Source organism: Lissotriton vulgaris, chromosome 7 (assembly GCF_964263255.1).
Source record: "Lissotriton vulgaris chromosome 7, aLisVul1.2, whole genome shotgun sequence".
NCBI classification, from domain to species: Eukaryota; Metazoa; Chordata; class Amphibia; order Caudata; family Salamandridae; genus Lissotriton; species Lissotriton vulgaris.
Window position 1 is genome coordinate 213458859 of NC_141695.1, and position 25728 is coordinate 213484586.

The following is a 25728-nucleotide window of genomic DNA, read 5'->3' on the forward strand; positions in this document are numbered from 1 at the left end:
GCAACATTGTGGTAGGGTCACCAGGGCTTTAATTGGAAGCTTTTCCAATATTATATGTAACAAGCCATAGTTGCAGCTTATTTATCTTATGCAACTAATAACCATTGACAAAGCAAATAGTACTTACTTGTTGTAAGTATGATGTTACTTGTATCACATATCTGGATGCAATGACAGAAACAGCAAAATACAAGTCGGGCGGCACACTGTGCTAAACAGATTTTTTGCATAAGTGTTTTAAAACCACGCCCATTACACTGGCCACGCCCCTTTGAGAGACCCCCAGTTTTTTCATCCCACTTAAAGCCCTGTATAAAAGCTTTATTAACAGGTGTCAAATCACTTTTTCCTCTATCCTTCCTTTTCTCTTTATCTCTCTCCTTGCCTTTGTCAGTTGCTTTTTTCCCTAATGCTCTCACATGCCTCTCCCCAACTTTCTAGTTGTTGCTCTCGCTTATTTTATCTCCTCATCTAGCATTGCTGTCTTTTACCCTTGCGTCGGTCTTTGAACCTCTCCTTTGTCTCCCTCTCGCCTCTGCATGCTGCTCTGCCCTGTTTCACTCATCGTTAGCAGTTTCCATTTACCTTTCATCTATGTTATTGTTCCTTTATATTTTGTTTGTCTCTTCATTCGTGTTTTCATGTTCAGCTTTGCCTCTTCCCTCTCCTTGATGTTTTGCATGTCCTCTACCATCTCTCTTATTGCAGTTCTCCTCTTTACTCATTCCTGCTCTGCCTTGATTCTCTTCTCTCCTAATATCTGGTTGTTCCTCTTCTTTGTTTGTCGCATCTCTTACAATCTGTTTCTTCTTGTTTCCCCTGTTAGTGCTTTTCTCTGTCTTCCTCTTTTCTTTCTTTGCTGCATGCCTGGTCTCCACTTATCTCTCTCTCCATTTCAGGTTGCTGCTCATATTTGTCTATGGTGTCCTTGTTCTCTTCTCATTCCGTTCTCTCATCTGTCCGTAATGCCTTGTTTTCTCCCCATCTGCTTTCTTTTCTCCTGTTCTTGTTCTCTTTCCTCTTCTTTTGTTCATTACCCGTTTCTTTCTACAGCTCACCACCTCAAGGTTTTCCTCTGTTCTCTGCCCTTGTTCTTTCCTCCCCTTCTATCTTCATGTTACTATGCTCTGTCCTGAATGGGATGGGGGGGAAAGGAAATGGAGGCCCTTGGCACAGGACTGATTCAGAATCCATTCCAAATACAAGGTAGACTCTTTGTCCAAGGCATAGTTGTACTTTTACAAGAGGGCTGACATTTGAGTGTTACAAATGGCTGCTAATAACTGCAGATTGCGCGCCCTGTGCATACCCCTAAGCATCTGACTGCATCCGAAGCATTTCTCGTGTGTGCCTGTGCGGCTCCACGTCGGGTCCATACCAACCTGCAAGTATTATTGGGCCACAGATAATCTCAACCCTTGTGTGGCGATTTCAGTTTTTTTCTTTAAGCACTGTCCAACGCTCCCTCGATTCTGTTGTTTTTCTACCAACATTTTCAGTGTCCCCAAGGTACACATTTCCCCCTAAAGCTATAGCTTTTAAACCACACACAGATGTCAGTGCCGGGTACTCTTAAAGTCTGTCTCTGGTGTCTGGGCTCCTCGCATGTCTTGAAACCGTGCAGTGAATGTGCTCGGATGAATACATCAGAAAGACATTTAATACCACAAGGCCAAATTCAACAAGGCCAAATTCAAGCTCTAGTGCTGAGCTCTGGTGGCCTCTGGGGCGAGTACAGTTAAGAACCTTACAATCTCTGTGGCTGCCTAACAGATCAAACAAAGGGGTAGATGGGCCTGCGATGGGCAGCATTGAATCGGTGTATTCGGACACTGCGGATTTAGCATTTTCCTTTGCCATTCCCTAGCTTCATGACTGGGGTCAATTAACAATGTGATTATATGAAACATCAATGTTGTGAACTGTAGGTAAATAATGTTTTCTGTAATTGAGTCCCATAATTGGGTAATAGTAATATCTGTTATTTACAAATCTTAGAAACAGCAGCAGTGCAATCTTACGCGCTATATAAAAGCAAGTTATTACCACTAGAGTCCCAAGGCCTTTGGGTGCCATTGAACTGCTCATTGGATGGTAGCTGTTCATATTTCATTTGTGAATCTTCAGTGGATATAATGGTCAAGCGGGCAAGGCTAATTTAGGAGCTGCTGAGGATGTGAAACTCTAGTATGATATCCCAGAGCGTAGTAGCAGTGAAGGTCATTGTCCAGTCACCGCTATATGATTTAACAAGACTGATATAACCCTCTGTAAGGACATTGTATGGCCCTAAATGTTAATATACCGCTTGCTTGGTTAGGCCTTATAAATATGTGATCATCTGCATTTGTGCATGGAGAGAAATAGTGAACACTCTGCAGTCTTGGAACTTCGCCTGATAGGGACGTGTTGCCATGAAACTCTGTGGTTTTTTAAATTATGTGGTGTGTAATGAAAATGTGTAGAGTTGAATTATGAGGGGTTGAGTGAACTAAATTGAGTACCGTATTGTCTGGCGTATAAGACGACTTTTTATACCTTGAAAATCTTTTCAAAAGTTGGGGGTCGTCTTATACGCCGGGGTCATTTTAAAAGCAAGCGAATATAGCCCAAACCCCATATACGCCCAGTCGTCTTATATGCCCAGTTGTCTTATATGCTAGAAAATACGGTAGCACTATGGCATGGCATGGAGTGGATTTATGTGGAGTGTTGCAACGTGGCACACACTGGAGTATATAGAGTATATTTATGTAGCATGGAGCAGTGTAATTATGTAGAGTTGAATTATGTGGTGTTAAGTGGTATTCTGTAGAGTGTAAGCATGTTGTCTGGTGAAATGTGAGGGGTTGAATTGTGGAATTGTGTGGCGTTGGTTGGAATGATGTGGCATGGCATGGTGTGGTGTATAATTGTGTGGAGTGCAATTATGTGGCATGTTGTGAAGTTGTATTTTTGTGGAGTGTAATTATGTGTGTTAAAGTTGAATTTAAGTATGTGGCGTGAAGTGTAATTATGTAGGTTGAAATGGAATGTATAGTTGACTTTTTGGATTTGTGTTGTGTGAATTGTAACTATGTGGTTTTGAGTGGTATTCCTTTTGAAGAACGCTAAAGCAACAACCTCACCTTGTGCTGCTGGTGGGATTGTCTCCTCGTTGCCACTGTTTGCCGCTGCTCCTTGCCGGACCCGCTTCGCGGGTCCCGCTGCGCGGCCGACAGCCTTGCCACTGCTACTCTCACCTTCCAGGGGATTTGGGCGTTGTTACTGACCGGCAGGGCTGCGAGCTGTTAGCGGGAGACTCCGAGGTCCAGGAGTCCCCGCGCGCCCGTCACCACCTGGGCTGCTCTCCCTGCCGGCTCCACCCCCAACCTGCTTTGAAAATCGGCGGCTCAACCACGGACAAGCGGATTCCTTTTGAAGAACGCTAAAGCAACAACCTCACCTTGTGCTGCTGGTGGGATTGTCTCCTCGTTGCCACTGTTTGCCGCTGCGCGGCCGACAGCCTTGCCACTGCTACTCTCACCTTCCAGGGGATTTGGGCGTTGTTACTGACCGGCAGGGCTGCGAGCTGTTAGCGGGAGACTCCGAGGTCCAGGAGTCCCCGCGCGCCCGTCACCACCTGGGCTGCTCTCCCTGCCGGCTCCACCCCCAACCTGCTTTGAAAATCGGCGGCTCAACCACGGACAAGCGGATTCCTTTTGAAGAACGCTAAAGCAACAACCTCACCTTGTGCTGCTGGTGGGATTGTCTCCTCGTTGCCACTGTTTGCCGCTGCGCGGCCGACAGCCTTGCCACTGCTACTCTCACCTTCCAGGGGATTTGGGCGTTGTTACTGACCGGCAGGGCTGCGAGCTGTTAGCGGGAGACTCCGAGGTCCAGGAGTCCCCGCGCGCCCGTCACCACCTGGGCTGCTCTCCCTGCCGGCTCCACCCCCTTATCCACCAGTCTTACAGGCATAAAAGCACAGTATCGCCCCCGCACCGCGGGAGCGCGCGGGAGGGCGCCGGGAGAAGCCCGGGACAAGGGCGGGACCGTTTGAGGCCGTTCGAGGTCTGAGAGGACTGGACTGGGCCAGCCCTCTAAGCCCCCATAAACGGCCTCTCCCCTGCAATCACAAGGAACTATGTCATCTCGTGAGTATAAGGAAAGGGCGGCCAAATCCAAATTAAAAAACGGAACCCTAGATGACTTCATTACTAAAACACACTCTGCAATAGACAATGAGATCGCCAAAATGCAGCGTCGAGTTTCATCCGAACTGGACGCTGCAAGGAGGCTGTCACAGGAGATAGCTGCGGCAAAAAAATCCTCCCTAGGTGCTTTTGCCTTTGCCAAAACCCCTGACCGTTCTATTGCCCAACCTTTAAAACTAATTGAAACAACTGTAGACATCCATCATCAAACGGTGCCTATCACACACACCTCAAAAGAAACTTTACAATCACCCTCATTATTATCCGATGACCCTTTACAAACATCTAAACTTGGGGTAATGGAGGAGATAAATGAGTGTAACAGAGATGTGCCAGTATTAGGCTTAAAATCAATTTCTGTAAATCAGGTTGTGGGAGTTCCTAAAAATAAACAGCAGGGGACATACACCAAAAGGAAACGTGCTAATCAAACATCATACGCTAGGAAAAAAGTAAAGGTTGCAAAGTCACAACTATCTACCAAGTTGCCATCCCCGTCTCCAGCAATTAATACTCAACCTGCTGACCCCACAGCAGAGGCAGTTGTGGATTCGCTAGAGATAATCCAAGATAGGGATAGATTGACAATAGTGAAGGAGAATAATGAAGTACCACTATGTGTTATAAATGGGGGAGATGTTGAATTTCTGACCGTAGTTTGGGAAACTCTTAAAAAGCTTTTAAACCCCTTTGAGGACAGATTATTGCAGATAGGATCCCAACTCTCTAATATTGATAAAAAGTTTTCACATTCAGGGAAACACCCCGGTAAGGAAGACAAAAATTTATTGGTCGGTGTTGAGAAACTTATAAAAAATTTACTGAACCCCTTGATGGAGAAAACTCAAATAATAAATTCAAAATTAGATCAATTGGAGTTTTTAACATCTAAGAACACCACTTTACTGGAAAGCCTGGTAGGAAATAAAAAACAACCCCCCACTACTGTTGGTAAGACTAGTGATAACACCAGCTCAGGGAAAAAGGGCTTTAAGCCTAACTTGATATCGCAACCTCTATCTAGCGGTACCACTTCCAGCACTACCCCCTCCTTAGTACCAACACCATTAATAAAAATCAAACAGGTGAATACAGCGGGCCAAAAGCCAAATAATCCTCTGGTGGTAACTACACCAGTCAATACATCTGCACCGGCCCAAATTAATAAGGAAGTGAAAGAAACACCGTCAAGTAAATCTCAGGCACCCAGTAAAACCCCATTACAGGGTAGGGAGATCTACATAAATATACCCCCAGAGTCCGCGCCTTACATGGCCATCCTGACAGGCGTTCAACCCATCCGAGAGAATAAATATGAGAAAAATGAGGACCTCCTAAATAAAACAAAATTTTGGCTAAACACAAATAGGCCATTGACCGAGGACACTGTCACAAAAATCCTCAGTGTTCGTAGGGTTCCCTGGGTTGGACCAAGCAAAAAAGACCTGGAGGGTGATTGCATTCTGATAAACTTTAGAGATAGTTGGGTTAAGGATATCATCTGTAGTAAGGCCAGGTTTGGGAGGATGGGGGATATCCAGTGTATTGGTCTCGAATACTTTTATCCCAAACTCTGTCAGTCTAACCCTGAGCAAAACCCTTTTCACCAAGGACAGCGTACAAAGGGTGGATACCAAACGGGTTGGACACGCAATTTAAATATGAATCAAGACCCGTTCCACCATTATACTCCTTGGCAAGAGACAGTTCCCTTTATGGGGCCGCCTATCATGGGTGATTTTACACAAGTTCCTTACAACCCACGACGATCTAGGTTTAGGGGCCCAGAATACCCTGGCTGGTTTCCAAATATTAACAACTATAACAACAACATCCCATTGAGGAATCGCTTTGACCCTTTTATGAACTTGGATGAGGTTGATTGACCACCACTTAGGATTAAAGGGACAATATCTACAATACCAGGTGGGGGAACGAAAGAAGATCAAGGTATATGCACTAATGATGTTGAGCCTGTGAAAGTAACATGTGAGGGTAATAACATGAGCGCTGGATACCTACAGATGGGCTCCGCTGATATGCCAATGGTCAGCTTAGATAATGGCCACGAACAGAATATGTCACCAACGCTCAACGCCAATACCACTGTCGTAACAGATGCCTTGGGAAATAGTCACGGACTACAAGGGTCCTCATCATCATCATCATCAGCACTAATATCTCTATTATCCTGGAATATCTCTGGAATAGTGAACAAATTAGATGATGAGATATGGTTAGATTTTGTGGAAACCCATGGAATCTTGTGTCTTCAAGAGACTTGGTCTAGGACTACCTGCAATATAGAGGGCTTTCAATCACTTGCTGTCTCGGCTGTCCCATCTACATCGGGGAGGGCAAAAGGTGGTATATTGACAGCATTGTCAACAACACTACAGAACCTTCATACCACGACACTGGTAGAGACAAATTGGTACCAAGTATTGTTATTGGAACACCTATTCCCTGAAGCAGTGTTACTCATTAATTGGTACTACAATATCTTCAATGTATATGACACTTCGGTAATTGAAGACTTGGAGTATGCTCTAGGTAAAATCCGCTGTAAGCATCCTTCCTCGCCGATTATATGGGTTGGAGATTTCAATTGTACACTCTGCAGTCATGGGGGTTCAAATGTATGCGGTTTGGAGGATCTGAATGCCCAGCCCCTAAACCACTTTAGGCACACTCCGCAGGGGGATGCCTTGAATAATATCATCGTAACCAATGATCTATGTGTGGTAGACCCCTGGTCCCCCCCAGATACCCCGCATATTCCAAGTTTCCAGGGCTTGAGGGGAGAAATGAGTACAATTGATTTTGTTCTGGTATCAAGTACCTTTCTTAAGTATGTGGAAAAGCTGGAGGTGGTGGCAAATCCCACTAGTGACCACAACCCTTTATTATTATCTATATGGGTTCCTACACAAGAACCACCAAGGAAAAGGGAACAACCCATTGAGTACAACAAAAATAAGGGTGTAACCCTGAAATGGGGGAAGATAAATGTGCACAAGTTGGAAGAGGATATTGTTGTAAACTGTAAAAATGATATAGAATTGTGTTTAGCAGGTTCCGATTCACAAAATGTTATTGAAAGTTTTGAGAAGTTGTGCTCCTATATAGGACAGTGCCTAAAAAAGCCTACAAGAAAGGGAGGCCAAAAGGCCTTTAGATGGTTTGATTCTGTATGTTCTGCCACACACCGATCATTGAAATTAGCATTGTGTGAAAAGCCTAGAAATAAAGAGCTTGTCAGGACCAGTAGGAAGGCGTATAGAGACGCCATTACAAAAAGAAAACAGGATTTGAAAACCAGGGCTTGGGATGACCTCGAAAAGGCAGCAGAACTGAAAGATAATAGGCTATTTTGGGAGGTAATTAATCGTCCCCTTTTTAAGAGCAATAATAATGAAGCTATAGCCATCCAGGTTACCGCTGAACAATGGGTCCAACATTTTAGTAAGATTTTTAACCCTAATTCGTATTCATTAATGTTAGACAATGAGGGGACAGGGGATGTGGTGTCTTCATCTCCCTCGGCCCTGACCCTCAGCTCTTCATTCACTTTGACTGAGATTGAGGAGGCCCTAGGGAAAGGAGCACCATTAAAAGCTCCAGGCCCAGATGCTGTCCCTCTGGATCTTTTTAAATCCAAGGTTAGTTTGTGGGCACCTATTCTATTGAATGTTTTTAATGCTGTAGTGGTTGGCCGTATCCCTGGCACATGGAAAGAGGCAACGGTAGTGCCAATTTTTAAGAAAGGCAACAGATCCGATCCTTGTTGTTACCGCCCGATTTCTTTAATAGATGCCGCATGTAAAATCCTAGGTAGAGTAATCTTGGCGAGATTGGAAAGTTGGGCAGATTCTGTTGGATTGATAGTTGACTCTCAATATGGATTCAGACACGGAAAGGGGACAAATGAGCAGTGTCTTAATTTGGCACTAATCATGGGAAAGTACGTGAAGGCCAAAAAATCTATTCATCTGGCCTTCATGGACTTGACAAGCGCTTTCGATACTGTATGCAGGAACAAGTTGTGGAGGATGATGATTGACATGGGCTTTGAAGAACCTCTAGTGTCCTTGCTTCGCAGGTTGCATGAAGCAACCAATGTGTCCATCAGGTTTGGCACTGGGGGGGAAATAACGGAACCAATTCCTTCTACTGAAGGAGTGCGTCAAGGATGCATCTTGGCGCCTTTCCTCTTCTTAGTTTATACAAACGGACTTGAACAGTACCTACTAAATCAGGGCTGCGATTTCCCAAAAATTAATGGTAAAAGCGTCCCTATGCTTTCATATGCGGACGATACTGTCCTAATGACATTAACAGGAAACGGCATGCAAGTGTGTTTAGACGCATTTAATAAATTCATGCTTGATCTAGATCTAAAGGTAAACTTTGGAAAATCCTTTATAATGTCCTGTGGCCCCAAGGGGTCGTCTGTTAGGAAGTTCGTGGTAAACAACCGCACAATTGGGAAAGTGGATAATTTCAACTATCTTGGTAATCTGTTTGATAGTAAACTAAGATGGTCACCGGTAATAAAGGTTCGAGCCCAGAGTATGACAAGGGCGATAGAGGGCATTTTCCGCTTCTGTAGCAAACTGGGGCAGAAACACATAACGCATCTTAGAACTCTCTACACTTCAAAATGCCTATCTGTAGCTACCTACGGGGCAGGGGTGTGGGGGACTGAAATGCCTGCCGCAATACAGGTGGTGGAAAACAACTTTATAAAAAGAGTCTTGTCAGTCCCAAAAAGTACCTCAAACATTTTCTGTCATAATGAACTTGGCATGGTTAGTGTCTCTGATACAATCTGCTTGTCACCTTTACTGTTATGGGGCAAAATCTGGCAGTCAGAAGACCTGCAATTAACCAAAGAAATTATTACTGACTGCATGGCTTTAGATAACTCAAAGCAGATACCCTGGTTGTCCTATGTTTGTAACATGTTGAACAAAATCGATCTTGGTTCCTATTTTTATAGTCCCGGGAAAATCGAGGGAAATTACAAAATGGACATAAAGGCGAAGTATTTGATGTCTGTGAACCAGCTTTGCAGGGACAACATAATTGATAATGATACTATCCGTATCTGTAAACCCCAACCCCAGTATTATTTAATATTTACCCATAATGTGCAATGGCGATTCCTTTTAACAAGGTTTAGACTGGAGACCCTACACTATCAATTTGCCTTTCCTAAACAAGGGGGTTGGGGTGAGAGACTGCCCCCTTGTCCCTGTAATAATAGGGACAGACAAAGTACCTTACATTTGGTTCTTTTTTGTTCATTGTATAAAGAGCCAAGACTCCGGTTTATTAAACCAATTTTGAAGGGCAGGCAACCTTGCACCTATAGGGAAGGCTATGAATTTTTGTTATCACTAACTTCTGTGGAAATCTGTTGTGCAATGTTAAACTTCATCAGAATCTCACTAAAGATTAGGAAGATCTATGGGTAGCACAATCTGTATTGAAATTTTACAAAATTTGAGAATGTAGATGTTTTTGTTATTACTATTGTCATTTTTTAGGTCTTTTTCCTAAATTCTTGTGTAAGTTTTTGTTTTAATTTAGCTTTTAAAGGAAAGATGAATTACATGTATGTTAGTTCAATACTTTTATGATTCATTTTATGTTTCGAATAAAGTTTTTGAATACGAATACGAGTGGTATTAAGTTGTGTGGAGGGCTATTATGTGAAGCATAATTATGTGGAATGGAGTGAAATAGAAATGTGGTTTTTAATTTTTAGGATTGTAATTATGTGGTTTGAAATGTTGTGGAGTGGAATTAATTATAGTTGAATTGTGTGGCATGATATTATGAGATGTTTAAAGGTGCTGTGTGTGGTAGAATTATGTGGTGTGTTTTTGGAAATGGCTTGCACTCCATGGCTTTTATGTCATGGGGTATCAAGTTGTCCATTTGTTGGAAAAGGACTTGTTTCGAACAACTAAAATGCAAGCCTAAACCGTATAATTGTTCCCAGAAAGATTCACCTGAAACCGTTTCTTTGTATGTTGTGGTTAGCGCAAGAGTTTGTTCCCATTTTATGAAAAAAGTGCATGAGGCACACACTATAGCTTTTGGATACAATGTGTGCATTGGATGTTTTTGGCCTTTTTAATTGTAAATGAACAGTAAAAGGATGTTGTTTTCTTAAGAGACGCGTACAGCGGTTTCCTCCCCCTTTGTGAAAGTCTTCTGAAACTACTAGAGAGCACTTGCAAAGGAGTCGACATCGGCAAGTGTTCTCTAATGTAAGCATCCCACTTGCTTTTCAGCTGTGAAACACTATTCCCTAGAGTGGTGTACATGGCAATAAAAACAAGCATTTACAATGCAATGGTCTCTGCATTATTAAAGGTAGAGCTATTGGCATTGCTCATGACATTTTTTTTAAAAACATAAAAAAATGGCATTGTCATTTACAATGCCAATAGCTTAATCGCTCGCAAATGCATGACCTATTGCATTTACACCCACACAGAGCCACACTCACAAAGCCACACACACACACACACACAGAGCCATGCACACACACAGAGCCATGCACACACACAGAGCCATGCACACACACAGAGCCACGCACACACACAGAGCCACGCACACACACAGAGCCACGCACACACACACAGACAGAGCCACACACCCAGACAGACAGAGCCGCGCACACAGACAGAGCCACACACACACAGCCACACACACACACACACACAGTCACGCGCCGACACACACACAGAGCCACGCGCACACACACACACAGAGCCACGCGCACACACACACAGAGACACACACACACAGAGCCACGCGCGCACACACACAGAGCCACGCGCGCACACACACACAGAGCCACGCGCGCACACACACACAGAGCCACGCGCACACACACAGAGCCACGCGCGCACACACACACAGAGCCACGCGCACACACACACAGAGCCACGCGCACACACACACAGAGCCACGCGCACACACACACAGAGCCACGCGCACACACACACAGAGCCACGCGCACACACACACAGAGCCACGCGCACACACACACAGAGCCACGCGCACACACACACAGAGCCACGCGCACACACACACACAGCCACGCGCGCACACAGAGCCACGCGCGCACACAGAGCCACGCGCGCACACAGAGCCACGCGCGCACACAGAGCCAAGCACGCACACACAGACAGAGCCACACACACACACACAGACAGAGCCAAGCACACACACACAGAGCCACGCACGCACACACAGACAGAACCACGCTCACACACACAGACAGAACCACGCTCACACACACACACACAGACAGAGCCACGAATAACTGAGCGAGTCTAGCTTTTCCCATTCAATTCAGTCAGTGGTAGGACTCCTTTAGCTCTGTAAAAACAATCAGAAGCAATCAGGTCAAAGGTAGTGTCAAATTGTAATGCTTGCTTGAGTACTAAACCAGGGTTATAGTGGAAGATACTAAAGACAACAGATGCAGATCAAAGGATTGGCTACATTTTGGCACTTGATGAGAACACGGCTGTGAAATGTGGTAGGTGTATTGATAACAGATTTTAAATGATGTATTTTTATTGTTTAATTTAACTTGACTTTTATGGGTTTTTGCAAAAGCCGAATAAAATCTTACTGACTCCAGTGCTTGCTTCACATGTGCTCTTCACATTGCTGAAAAATGCCCTTGTCATGTTTATCACCTATGTCTTTAGTGAACAACACTTCCCGTGCTAGGAAACATTAGTTACCCAGTCCGTAATAGAGTTAGCTGAAACAAAAGTACCAGAATTGAAAGTCCTGCAGACGTACATTCAGAACTTGGCAGTACGTGTGTAAATACTATGTGGGCACCTGAACCTCTGTCTTCAGACTCAAGACACGCCTGGCCTCAGATCACCTATGCACGTGTGCGGTCTAGATTCCGCTGCATGCATCGTGGTATTATTAGCACATGAACTTATCATAAAAAGCTAAGGCTTTAAACTCATGGTTTCAGAGACCCTAGAAAAACAGCTCGGTGATACCCGTGGCCATATAGAAAAGCGCAGAGGAATGAGTAAGGTCTACTTACAGCATCCAGCGTCGTAGAGCCTAGACGTTGCATTGGAAACAGTTGCCATGAACAACTGCTACGCAGGATGATGACGTAACAGCACTGAGCGAAAACAAAAGCTATATACATATTCTGGAAGGCATAGATGTTTTGTTAAATCTCGATTCACAGCTGGTATTTTAAGCACCTTATTAACCACGTTGAAGTTACCACGTTAACAAAAAAGTGCGAGCGTCTGCCTTAATAAATCGACTTGTCCCAAAACAATACACAGCAAATCCATCTTGATCGCAAACGCCCGTTGCGCACCCTAGGATCTGCACTGTTAAATACGGCTCTTAATCCAACAAGCGTTGTCAGAGCCGCCCCCGTGGGAGCACAGAGAGGAGACTGCGAGCGAGCGGTGGGCGCCTTCCGGGCCTAGGGTGGGGAAAGAGAGCGGGCGGCTGGTGCTTTACGAGACTGGGCGGGAGAGGCGGCTGCGGGGTTCTGGGCGCGGGCTGCAGGGGCCTTGCGGGCCGGCGGCGGAGACTTTGGTGCCGCTGCAGGATCCTTCGGCGGGGACTGGGAGCGAGCGGCCGCTGGCTTCAGAGGGGACCGGGCCTGGGACAGAGCTGGCAGAGTGACGAAAAAACAGCCCTGAAGAAAAAATAAGTAAATGCCCACAATGGCCCACCTCTGCATGACGGAAAAAGAGTTGGGGCTTAAAAAAAAAGACTGAAACGCCCACGAATCTGCTCAGCGGGGAATAGACTGATTGACACACATCTCTTCCAATGGCTAGCCTCCATTTATGGAGCTAGCCAATAGAAGAAAAGGCGGGTTCAAGCCCCAGTACTGGGGAAACATAAGATCTCGGCTGTGCGACACTGCTGCGCAGTGTACGCTAGGCCGAGCCCTAAAAACCACAAATGGCACCTTCAAGCCTACACTGCTCCCGACACAAATCTTGCAGCACTCACAAACCGCTTCTCAGCGGGCAACCAACAGAACAAATAGTCTGTCTTTCACGGAATCCCTAATTTAAGTATTCTCTAAAGTAGCCTTGTTGTGTGGTGACCTGGCTTAACAATTTCATTATTTATAGGCTCTGCTAAAAACATTTACCAATTTGTGAGAGAAGCACAGACACTGTCTTATTTTAAGGTCGAGCCTAGCAGCAGCGCGCATTCTCTGCTCGCTGTGTGAGACTGCTGTAGTAGAGTATGGGTGCGAAGCTACGCCCACTCTCCTCCCATATTTTTCATTGGCTTATGTCATTGTCTTTCGTAAATGCTGCCTTCAGATTCGTTAATAGGCCTGTTAGTCCCTCCTTAGTACAGCCTTGCCTTCATTTGTACCTTCCCATGGCGACTGGCCCTTTTATTTCCGTTGTTACACAGTACCTGTTTTTTAATCTGTAAGCACTGTATACTTTAATGAGTTTCCCTTACTGCAGTCCGGGCATGCGCTGCTTCAGCTGAAACCGCTTGTGTTTTTTTAAGCAGCACAGCCGCCCCTTAACACGGGCGCCAACTTTCAATCACTTTAACCCGGCATTATCTTGTCTGTTTCAACCTCCCCAGTAAAATGGATTTTGAAATTATTAGCAAATTAAGTCATGTGAATTGCAGGTAGCACATAAACCTGTGCTAATGGGCTGAAGCTGACACCAGCACACCTGTGTTGCATGTCATCTGTACTAAAGCCACATGACTGGTTGTTTTCAAAAGCCTGTGGCCTTTATTATACAGACACAAAATCTGAAGTGAGAGTTACATATGATCCGAGCTATAAAACCTAACAAAGCGCTCCAACACCTTTCGCTCTGTGATTGCACTGTCGTGGCTCAGGTGGAAGAGTGGGAGCGGGGGCTATTTCCTGCCCTCTCTGTATTTTGAGTGTGCTGTGTGGCATTGCGTAACGTTATTGCTATCTTTGGCCGAATAAAAATCACTCCAGCTGTAGTAGGGCCCTGGCTTCACCTCCTGGTGCAGGACCGGCTACGCTTTGTCAGGCATGGAGGGAGGGATGGTCTCGGCTGCAGCTCCGGCCTCGTACAGTGCCCCTGCTATTACTAGTGAGCGAGAAGTGCTGTTGTGGTGGTATTGGTGGTGGCGGTATTGGTATTGGTGGTGGTATTGGTGGTGGTACTGATATTGGTAGTGGGGGTATTAGTGGTGGTACTGGTATTGGTGGAGGTGGTATTGGTAGTGGTGGTAGTATTGGTCGTGGTGGTGGTATTGGTTGTGGTAGTGTTATTGGTAGTGTTGGTGGTATTGGTTGAGGTGGTGGTATTAATGGAGGTGGTGGGGGTGGTATTGGTGGTGATGCTGGTATTGGTGGTGGTAGTATTGGTTGTATTGGTGGTGGTATTGGTGATGTTGGTGCTGCTTGTGGTGATTTTGGTGGTGGGGTATTGGTGGTGGTGGTAATATTAGCAGTGGTGGTTGTATTGGTGGTGGTTTTGTTGGTGGTATTGCTGGTGGTGGTGGTGTTGGTGGTGGGGATATTGGTAGTGTCATTGGTGGTGGTGATATTGGTGGAGGTGGTGGTATTGATGGTAGTGATAGTATTTGTATGGTGGTGGTGGTAGTATTGCTGGTATTGGTGGTGGTGTTAATGAAACAGGCTTTTGAAAACAACCCGTCAGGTGGTTTTAGTACAGATGACATGTAAAGCAGATGTGCTTTTGTCAGCTTCAGCCCATTAGCAGAGGCTTATGTGCTACCTGGAATTCATATGACTTAATTCGCTAAGCATTTCTAAATTCATTTTACTAGAGGTGGGGGGTTTAAAACAAACTTAAGATAATGCCTGGTTAAAGTGATTGAAAGCAGGGGCCCGTGTTATGGGGGCGGCCATACTGCTTAAAAAAAACACAAGCGGTTTCAGCTGAAGCAGCGCATGTCTGGCCTGCAGTAACAGAACTCCATAAATAAATAGTGCTTAGAGACTAAATAGCCGGTTCCCTGAAACAACCAAAGTAAAGGGACCAGTCGCCATAGGAGGGTACAAATGAAGACAGATGTACTAAGGAGAGACTGACAAGCCTATTAACTAATCCGAAGGCAGCATTTACGAAAGACAATGACACAAGCCAATGAAAAATATGGGAGGAGAGTGGGTGCAGCTTCTCTCTCATTCTCTACTACAGCAGTCTCGCAGAGCGAGAAGCCTGTGCACGCTGCCGCTAGACTCGACCTAAAAAGTTACTTAACAGATGGTAAAATAGAAACAAGTGGTTGCACCAGAAAGTATCCTGCCTGCAACAGTCAGTAGGCAATAGTCCTTTAACCCGTTCCGCACTGAGTGAATTTTCTCGCTGTGTGGGGGTTTTATTGAGTGGGTGGAATTCGGACGGCCCCTGGCCGTCGTCAGCCTTGTGTGCTTCGGATGGGTGGGGCCATCCAAAGCACACAAGGGGTTAAGAAAATAGTGCCCTCAGACTGGTAATAAATCCTATGGAGTTACAACACTAGTGAAAGGGCTTGTCCTCGTGGGAGGTTACAAAAGTAGAAAAGGCGGTACTAAGGTGGGACTACTAAGCCTATTTACAAATAGAAAGCAACCATTTAGAAAGGACAGTAACAGGAGCCAATTGGAAATATGGGAGGAGCTTCAAGTCCATGCCTGAATACAGCATGTCTGAAAGAGAGAGCACAAACGCTGCCTATGCGAGTCCTAAACACAGCATCAACACGTTAAAAGGCAATAAAAAATAGCACCACTACTTCAAGGTTTAAATATATATATATTTGTGTGTGTGTGTGTGTGTGTGCGAACACAAGCCTACATATGTTTATATAAACACACATATATAATTAAAAATAATATTTTACATTATATTGTTTTTTGTTTAATTCTTTAAATTTACTAAAAAAGCACATTATTTATATTTTTTCACTGAAAAAAACCAAAGGTTACAGGGACGTTATAGTTAGGCTCAGATTTCACTTGTACAAAACCATTGAACTTCAGCAGTTATAGTTAACCTGAGATAACTATAACATATTCCCCTGCGATGCACTGCATATGACCCCACACATTACATCACTCATGACATGGTCTGTGACATCACTGATGTCATCACATATGTCACGATTTCACAGAATTTAAAAAAAAATGTATTAATGCTTTTTGCCCTGGTGGGGGGTTGGCAGCAAATCAGATATCAGCATGGGGACTGTCGGATCCTCGGAGGACTAATTTGTATTTTTTTTAATAACTCTAAAGCTACTGAATGCATTTACACCAAATAGCAAAAAGCACTCTTTCAGGATCAAGAGCTAGTTTTCTGCAAAATGTGCTGTAAATCGGTCCAGCAGTTTGAGCTGTTGTCATGTTCAAAATCCATTTTTTATGACTCCCTTTTTAGCGGTCTCAACTTGACGGATTGCCCTGAAACTTTTCATGCCCAACTAGAATTAGCAGCGCACTTTTTCTGATGGATATATATCTATATATTCATCAGAAAAAGTATTAACCATTCAATTCCTAATCATAAATTACCAAACAAATAAAATAAACATATTTACAAAATATATTCTAAAAATGTAAAAACAAACATATAAACCAATACTACAACATTATAATTGAATACAAATATTAATAAAAAATATATTTAGCCAATATTAGGAAATGTACAGGATAATAGATCTACTATTCCTACTCCAGTTTATGCAACAGTAGAGACATTTTAGAACTTCAAATGGGATAAAAATATTACCACTCCAAACAGTGCAACAGTAGGGAACGTTTTGGACTTCGGAAGGGTTAAATTTACTATCCCAACTCTAGTCTAATCAACAGTACGTAAACTACTTCACTTCAGACACATTACATATTTAAGTAGCCCGAGTAATTTAGAAAAATAGAAAACTCTAAATATAAACATTATTGCTTAATATAAAAATGTGCATTGCATAATGTACATAATTGATCAATTTAATAATTAATATTCATCATTGATAGTTAATTTTTACTTAAGTAACTTCCCACTCTTAACCCCTACAATCCCAGCAGCACCCTGCACCTTAACCTTAAGTATGGTAAAGCGATATTGCATAATATAAATAATTAATATCAATCAGATACTTAAGAATTTTAATAATTATTACTTAATAAACTTCCCACCCAATCCCCCTACAAACCCAGCAACCTGCTACACTATAAATTACTATTACAAATTACATTTAAAAAGTCTACATCACTTAAAATGTAAACCTATATTTAAAAATGAATAACAATTATGCGAACAATGCAAACCTAATATTGATGTAGAAACTAAAACACATTAAATTTATAAGAAAACTATGTTCTTTACAGCTATATTATGGAAAACTATATTTACAATATTCTTAACAATGAGATTTCTTACCTGACAAAACGATATTCTTGACAACGATATTTCTGCATCGTGATATTTTCTTATCACTATTTTTTTCCTGATAATTCTGTCTCCCAAAATGTACAGCTCCATATTTTGACCAATTTCCTTTAATGAACCTTCATAATTGATAGGCTATTGTTGCTGAACCAGCAAGATCCCAGGACTCGTACGCAGGGTAGTAGGTGGTGGTGTTTACGGTCAAAGCCCTCCGTATCCAAAGGACTCTGCACAATACTTTTTGAGTTGTAGTTTGAAGTTTTCACTAGAATCCCTGAACATTGGCTGTTCTTTGGGCTTTATTTTTTTACAATAAACTGCTCTGTTGCCCCTGTGTGTTTCTTTCTGAAGTTTTCCTTCTGTCTCTTTCTGTCTTCTGACAGTGCATCTCTTTTCAAGGAACTTTCCAACTGTGGATGGAAGATCTGCGCGGCTAATTGACACTAGAGCTGACCAAGTCTCTAAAAACCTTAGTTGGCTCGCTGTGCCTCTGGCAAAAGGGTCTGAACAAGCACAGGGATTTGAGAATATTTGGTGAGGGCTAGTGGCAGTGGATGAAACAGTTTTCAACTTAGTCCATAAATATCTTGTGCTTTGTGTCATTGGTGTAGAGGAACCCCTCTGGCGTAGGTTAATACTTCTCGATGGGGAAGGAATTTGAATTGGCTTATTCTGAAGAAGTGTCTTGTTCCTCACTGTTTAGGAGAGAGAGTGTGAGTTAGTCTTTTAGTAGTAACCTACTGTCAGTTGCACAGTTCATGTGATATAACTAATTTGGTAAGCTCTTTGATTGGCTTATTAGATCTTCTTAAGAATTTTAGCATCTCCTGCATCTGCAATCCGCACTGTGCCATCATGGCCATTTGATCGACGTAAAATGACAGCTCCCTTACTTAGAACTTCTTTCCTGGTGTGGATAGTTGTATTACTTTATAATGCACCATGGACTTTGTAGGTGTGGTTCTGCTCCTGCCCAGAACAGTATATAATATGCACAATTCTTTTATGGATACTTCTAAATGCAGATTCCTCACCTTTAGAATACGCCCAGTTGTCCGACTGAATCCGAAAATTATACAAAGCATTATTCCTGTGCCCTACCAGGTGGCTCCATGTGGCACTGCTTTGGCTTGTTACCGCCCCGTAAACAAAGTGGCGGCACATATAAGAGCCATATATGTGACACCCCTGAGCGCTGATGTCAGTTCATTTACTTCTGTGCCTTTACCCATAAATAAGAAGCACCGCTCCCTTTTTCAAATCGAAATCCAGTGTGCAAGGGAACAATGTCCCCACCCTAAAACCACAGGGTTAACACCATGCCGGGACTGTTGAAAATAGATGCCAGTAACAGACCAGCAAGAGATGTGCCTTTGGTGTTTAAGCTCAGGGCACAACTCCAAGACGGACAAAGAGTGTGCCTTCATGCACCCGAAGGCGATCCAGGACCATAAAGTGAAGCTGTGCGTAGCCGGACAGACATCGCATAAGTCCCACTCCAAGTTGATAGAACCCGCTCTCAAGGCCCTTCCCGCGACAGGTGGTCTTTGCAATCAGTCCTCCGGTAAGTCAAAAGTTTACATCAAAGAGGAGATGTAAAAAGCTGAAGCAGGACTCCTCCCCACCCTGCCACTCTCTATCTAAAGAGAAGTTCCAAGGGTGTTTAGAGGCCACTCTATCCTGCTTCCGATCCTCAATTAAGGAGCTGATTCAACAATTGATCCTGATGCACCCCTAGTTCCTTGGGCAATCACCAAATCTGCAGCAGGTTAAGGCCTTTAAGGAGGCTAAGCTGCATATTTTTGGTGCATTCCTGCCTCCCTCCCTCTGGCTCACTTTCAGACCCCTGCAGCCCAGGGGCCTCCAGTTGGGTTACGGTCAGCTGCAGATCTGTCCCTTGCGCCTTCCGAACTCCTAGAGCCCTCTTCTGCTTTTGCACTGCCTCAGTGCCAACTCACTTTCCAGTGCTAAGAAGTGCTGGTGCCTCCATTATCGGCACTGGTCCTTACTGCGCTAAGAGGGGTGCCTACTTCATTGTCCGACCCTCCGAGCCAAATTAGTTTCAACCCCAACCAAGGTTGTTCTCCAACTCCACTTCAAGGCAGCCTTTTCTAGCAAAGCCCGATTCTATACCACAAACTGCTCAGAGACTCCATCATCTCTTTGATTACAATTCTGACCAGAGTTTTCCTCTACCTTGAGATGGCGAGGAAGATTATGGGGATGATTTAACTTCATATTATGGTGATGACAGTTTATGCATTAACTTACAAGCGGCCAGTGGGCCACACTCTGCCCCCTGATGCAGGATTGATTGTCTTCATTGGACTGCAAACGGAAGAGAGTGCTTCCGTTGCTGTGGTAATATGATGTGGTGCTGAGGTCCTGGAACTGCAACCTAGTCTGTTGTAATTAAGACAAACATTCTTACGGAAGTCCTAAAACATGGGCCTGCTTTCTCTGAGTTATTGCCTCCATTCAACAATTTCGCAGTCGGTCAAACACTTGCTCTTGCCCACCAGTGAACAGGCAGGTGTCCATACCCCACAGACCAGTGTCTGACAACTCTGATTTTCTTACCTGGCATCTTACTCATGACCGTAAAACATATGCACCTTACTCCCCTCCCCCCCCCCCCCCTCCCCCAAGGATTTTCAAAGGATTGAGGTATTTAGAAAACTAATGTTCTCTTTGACTAACCAGACCTTGGGATTGGTCAACGGGCTTGCCTTTTAGGCTGATGTATGCACACCCTCTGGGATATGGTCAGCGAAATCTTGCTTGCAGTCCAAGAAGAATTTAGGGCCTCCCTGGTTCAAACCATCCAAGATGGTCAGGATCTGGCCAAATAAGCGTGCTGGCTTGGACACTACTGATTTCTTAGGGTGAGCAGTATGCACTAGTGTGGTGCTTCGTTGACATGCGTGTATGGGTATCCCTTGTGGGTGTGTCCTATGATGGATTCTGCCTCTTCGGCGAAAAAGCGGTCTTTGCTTTAGTACGCTTTCAGGAAAGCTTGACCATGGTGTGTTCTTTGGGCCTGTCCATCTCTGCCAGGCAGTTTCCCCTATAATTTTCAGCCCTATAGAGACTACCTCAGAGGCTTAGCCTACAGACAACGCCTGGGCCCTCTGCCCCCAGTGAGTCAACCTGTCCTTTCGTGGTTGGGGCGACAATCTTGCAGGCACTGTGCAGGTCACCAGGGGCATTGAGCTCCCCAGTCCCCTGTAGCGCCAGCATCCAAGCCACTTTAGTTCACCCTTCGCAGTACACAACAAGCCTGTGGCAGGCAGGATCCAACACACTCTCCCAGGGTTGCAGACCATCACATGGGACCGACCAGTCCGAATCGTTCAGCTTGGCAAACCCCTTCTGATTCTTTCTGACCTGCCACAGATCCCTTCCACAAAAGAGTGGCTTTGAGGAGCACCTGCCCATCTTACTGCAAGAGGTATGAGCTTAACTGTCCAAAGGGGCAATCAAGAGGGTTTCCGGACTTGGGAGTAGGGGCGGGTTGTTACTCCTGCTGTTTTCTCATACTGAAAATGGATGGAGGCCTTTGTCTTATTTTAAATCTTCTCCCATTAAATGCTTTCAAGCAGAACAACAAATTCAAAAATACTCACTGGTCCAAGTGTTGTCTGCCCTGAATCTGGGTGACTGGATGGTAGCCGAGGACCTGCTTGGTCCTTGGCCAAAAACATTTTAGGCTTACTGTGCCCCCTTCGGCCTTTACAGCACCCCTCGAGTGTTCACAAAAGTGTTATCCGTGGTTCCCCATCTTCGAAGGTTGAGGATACCAGTGTTCCCTTACCTTGGTGACTGGGCGCTGAAGACGAGCCAGCCACAGTCCGTTGTAGACGACCTTCAGGTGACTGCAAGCCTCCCGACATTGTTGTGGTTCTCGATCGAGTCAGTCACACCTGACTCCTTCACAGAGACTTCCTTTTATACGAGCTGTCTTGAACACTGCTGTTTAGGCCTTTACTCCGGGCATTCGGGCAATGATCTCTCTGTTTTAGCCTCTGTCCTGGATCTTGGTGACAGCAGCTCTGAGACTTCTTTACCTGCGAGTCTCATGCATCCAGCTTGTCCATTCCGCCATGTGGGCCCCGAAGTGGGATTTGAAGTTTCAGTGGATCCGGCACTAAGAAAATCTGTTGATTGTCCTCCAGGTATCAGAAACAACTGAACAATGTCTGAAGTGGCGTCTGCTCGACCGCTTCCTGACCAGCTGCAGACCCCTCTCGCTTCTACACCCAGAGCTGACAGTTGTGACGGATAAGTCGCTGCTGCTTTTGAAAGTTCACCTGGAAGAGTTGGAGATCTGGTCTCTATTGGAAACCCAGGTCTGTATCAGTCAGATGGAGTTGCGTGACATATGTTCAGCATTAAAGGCCTTCCTACCATCCATCAAGGGGAGGCAGATACCCACCAGAACCATTTGCAAAAGACCTTTTGAAAAGGCCAGTGACCAATATCATCAAAGCGCTTAACAAATATTTCTCTCTCACTTGCAGATAAACCGTATAATGCATCTTTTTGCTTGCCACCCTTAAAACACCACCAATAGGAATGCAGAGTTGAGCAATTTTATCTATTTATTTATTTATGTATTTAACATAAAACCATTATTGAAGTCTAAAGTATTGGGACGCTCATGTGCAATGAAAGTTGGCTTAAAAAAAAGACAAAGGAAGCGAGTACACCGAAACATGCAAAATAAGAACATTTGTAGCCAACACACAAAACAGAAAGACATCAATTTAAATCCAAAGCCTGCGGAGGCCCCGTGCACAATAAAATATTGTTCAAGATGGTAAAACGCAAAGTTGTACACGTAAACATCTGGTACTAGCGCTGAAGATGGAAAATACAAAGGAATAATTTGACTTTATCGCAGAAATCAAAAAGAATTTCTGGAAGACAGCAAGTTTAACAAAAAAAAAATAAACAGCCTTAAAATGCATCATGAAGCCAAGCAATCACTCATGAAAGGCGCCACGGCAAAACGCAACATTGAATTACATATGTACTTTTCGATTGATGTGTAAAACATAAACGTGCAGTTGTAGTCTAAAACCTGGAAACGCCATGCATTGTAAACGTATAGCTCATTCAGAGACGCGGAGCTAGTTGCCCTGTTGAGTTGGAAGTCATTGCCACGCCGCACACATTCCAAACTGCTTAAATGGAAATAAAAGCATTGGCAATGGTCATGCAAAAAGCAAACCCAACATTAAAACAAAATAGTCATCCCCTACAGAGCAGTTAAAACCTATAGACACTCCACAAACGGCAGGCAAGCAGCAAGCCATATAAAGTGAGAAAAATGATTGTAGTGAGCACAAAACGAATGCGCCACAATTTCTGTAAACGTGGTGATCACAGCCACTTTTTAGGTCGAGCAGCTAAAGGCTGCGCTTGCGCAGTCTGGGGAGGAGATTTAATGATTCTTAGTACGGCTTTAGAACCCGCCTCTCGGCCCGTCTCTCCTCCATTGGCTGGCTTCCTAAACAGAGGCCAGCCATTGGAGGAGAGAGCCGTCCCTCCAAATAAGCTCTGTCTTTTTCGGATTTGGGGGCGTACGTTTTGCTGGTCTGTCACTCAAAACAGCGAAACATGCCCCCAAATCCGAAAATTTTCAGAGTTGCCGGCCGCCATTTTGCTGCTCGAGCAGCGTCTACCGAGGACATGAGGTAAGCCTCTGCCCCCCTGTTTGTGCCGTTCTTAGCGGCACCGCACTCCAGCCACCTCGCGCTGCTTTCCTCCCTCCTCACCCTCTGGCTGGGCTCTGATCGGCTGTAACGCTCCTGCGCCCCGGCACAATCCGCCCGCAGCTGCTGCTGTTCCTTTGGCTCTTCTGGCTTGCGGCAGGTATGTGTACGCAGGGGCCGACACATGATCCATTACAGTCCCAGCCGGTAGTGTTTTTCTCATGTCCGGGTGATGTCCGAGTGGCGGGGTGTTGGAGCAGAGTTGGGGTGGTGGCCTCAGAGGTCGGATGTCCATCCAGGGAATGAGACTAGGGAGAATAGTTTTTTCGTTTAGGCCACTGCATCAAAAGTACTTTCCCTAAGTGCTGAAATGGCTACTACATAAAGATCGCACTGAAATGCGCCTCTTCCCCAGAGCAGTCAAAATCCATTCTGATAACTTATAATGAAGCCCCCCCTATTGTTCCGCTCATATTCTCCTCCCAACCCCCAGTGTCTTCCTGCCCCCCCTCCCCCGCCTCTCGCTATGCTCTTATTGTTGTATCATTACGATGCTCTGCCGTTGATGCAAGGCAAAGACCACGGTTGCACAAAAGATACGCACTGGCCTCTCTACAGCAACGCTGCCCTTTCACCTAGGAAACCATTGATCACAGGTGATGTATTTTGGTCGCACGGGGACAATTTGTTCTTGATTGGCAGCTCACAGCAGGTCACTGGCGGTGGACGGGAAGCCCGCGCCCACTCTTGAATCAGGGCCTGAAGAAAAACAGACAGAAGCACTCCACTTCCGTCAGAGAGCCGGGTTGAACGCGTCCCGCACCACCTCCAGAGCAGAGATCCGGAACCACCGCCGGTAAGAGCGCTTGGATAGAAATTAAGAGAACCACTTTCCTACTATACCTTTAATTACAAAGCCCAATTTTTTTGAACCAGCCTAATAGAAATTTCCAGCATTGATGAAATCTGTCAGTTTTAAGGAGACACATTTTTCTGTAGCTTTGCTTAGCCAAGAGAGGCTGCATGAAGGCCATTAGATTGTTGACAACTTCGGGTTGAGGTTAGATTTTTTTTTAGGATAGGAGCGATTTGGGTGTGCGTTAGGAAGTCTGGAGATGTTCTCTGGCTTAGGGATGGGTTGACGATTTTGCATTATATTATCAAAGTAGGAACAATTTGAATTGATGATCTTGGTTGGTATGACGTCACTGAAGTAGGCAGCTGTGTTTTTTTTGTGGCAATGATGAGGTCTGCCTGGTAGACCAGTTTGAAGAGATACCATGCATTTGTCGTCGTGGGTTTCACCTATATAAGACTACTCCTGGGAGTAGTGGAGACATGAATGGAAAGGATTTTGCTGATGAAGTAGTCCAGCAATATTTTGCATTTATTGGGTGAGAGATTTTAGATGGCTTTGGGAGCAGGGGAGATACTGGCATGAATGGACTGGAATAGTGATCTGGCTGGGTTAGCAGACTGCTGAAATAGGGACAGTAGAACCAGATTTGGCAGCAGAGAATGTTAGCCAACCTCTTCCAAGTAGAATTCGTCCCTAAAGCACTACAGCTGAATGAGTTGATTAAGTGAAACCCTCAACACATTCTTTGACTCACTTATGCAGTGATCAGCTAGCACATACACATTGCATTTATGTTGTCATCAGGCCACTGCTGGGACAGCACTCAACACTTAGGCTGTCTGACTAGCATATGGAAAGTCATGCCATGATCACTAGATCTCTTGAAGTTTGACCAACAGAGTCCACCTGCTCAGTTGATTGCCTGGACAAAAACATTTCATGTGCTCGTGATTCGTGATTTGCGCAACAATCCTAATGTATGTCCAAAAAGGTTGTGCTGTAATCATGATTTCTACAGGTAATGTTTTGGGGGAAATGCATAAGAAGGTGGTCTAGCTGGCCACACTGCCTTAAAGTGCAGGAGACTTGTGCCACCAATTAAATCTTTTGTTTTTGAATGGTGCTATCATTACCACTGCACTAGACAGAGGTTTAAAATGTGTACACAAAGTCTATATTGTTGAACTGCTGCTCCCTAATTTATTTTGCCTCCAATAAGTTGGCAAGAAGAGGGCAGTCTCTTTAGTATCCCCCAAAAAATTTGTTTCCTTAACACACAGAAGTGTTTCACCTTAGTACATCAGAATATTTCGCTACATTGAGAAAAATGAAAAGCGATGGTTTTCAAGCATGATCGTAGTGTGTGGCTCTGCGTGTGTGTGTGTGTGTGTGGCTCTGCGTGTGTCTCTGTGTTTGGCCCTATGTGTGTGTGGTTCTGTGTGTGTGTGGAGCTGTGTGTGTGGGGCAGTATGTGTGTGTGGGGCTCTGTGTGTGTGTGGGGGGGGGCT

At 44.7% G+C, this 25728-nt stretch overlaps 1 protein-coding gene across 2 annotated transcripts in view; it reads left to right on the forward strand.

The window, feature by feature from the left end:
* The window catches only part of HAUS5 (HAUS augmin like complex subunit 5), a 308992-nt gene that overhangs the window by 243811 nt on the left and 39453 nt on the right, over positions 1–25728 (forward strand). The window lies entirely within an intron of this gene.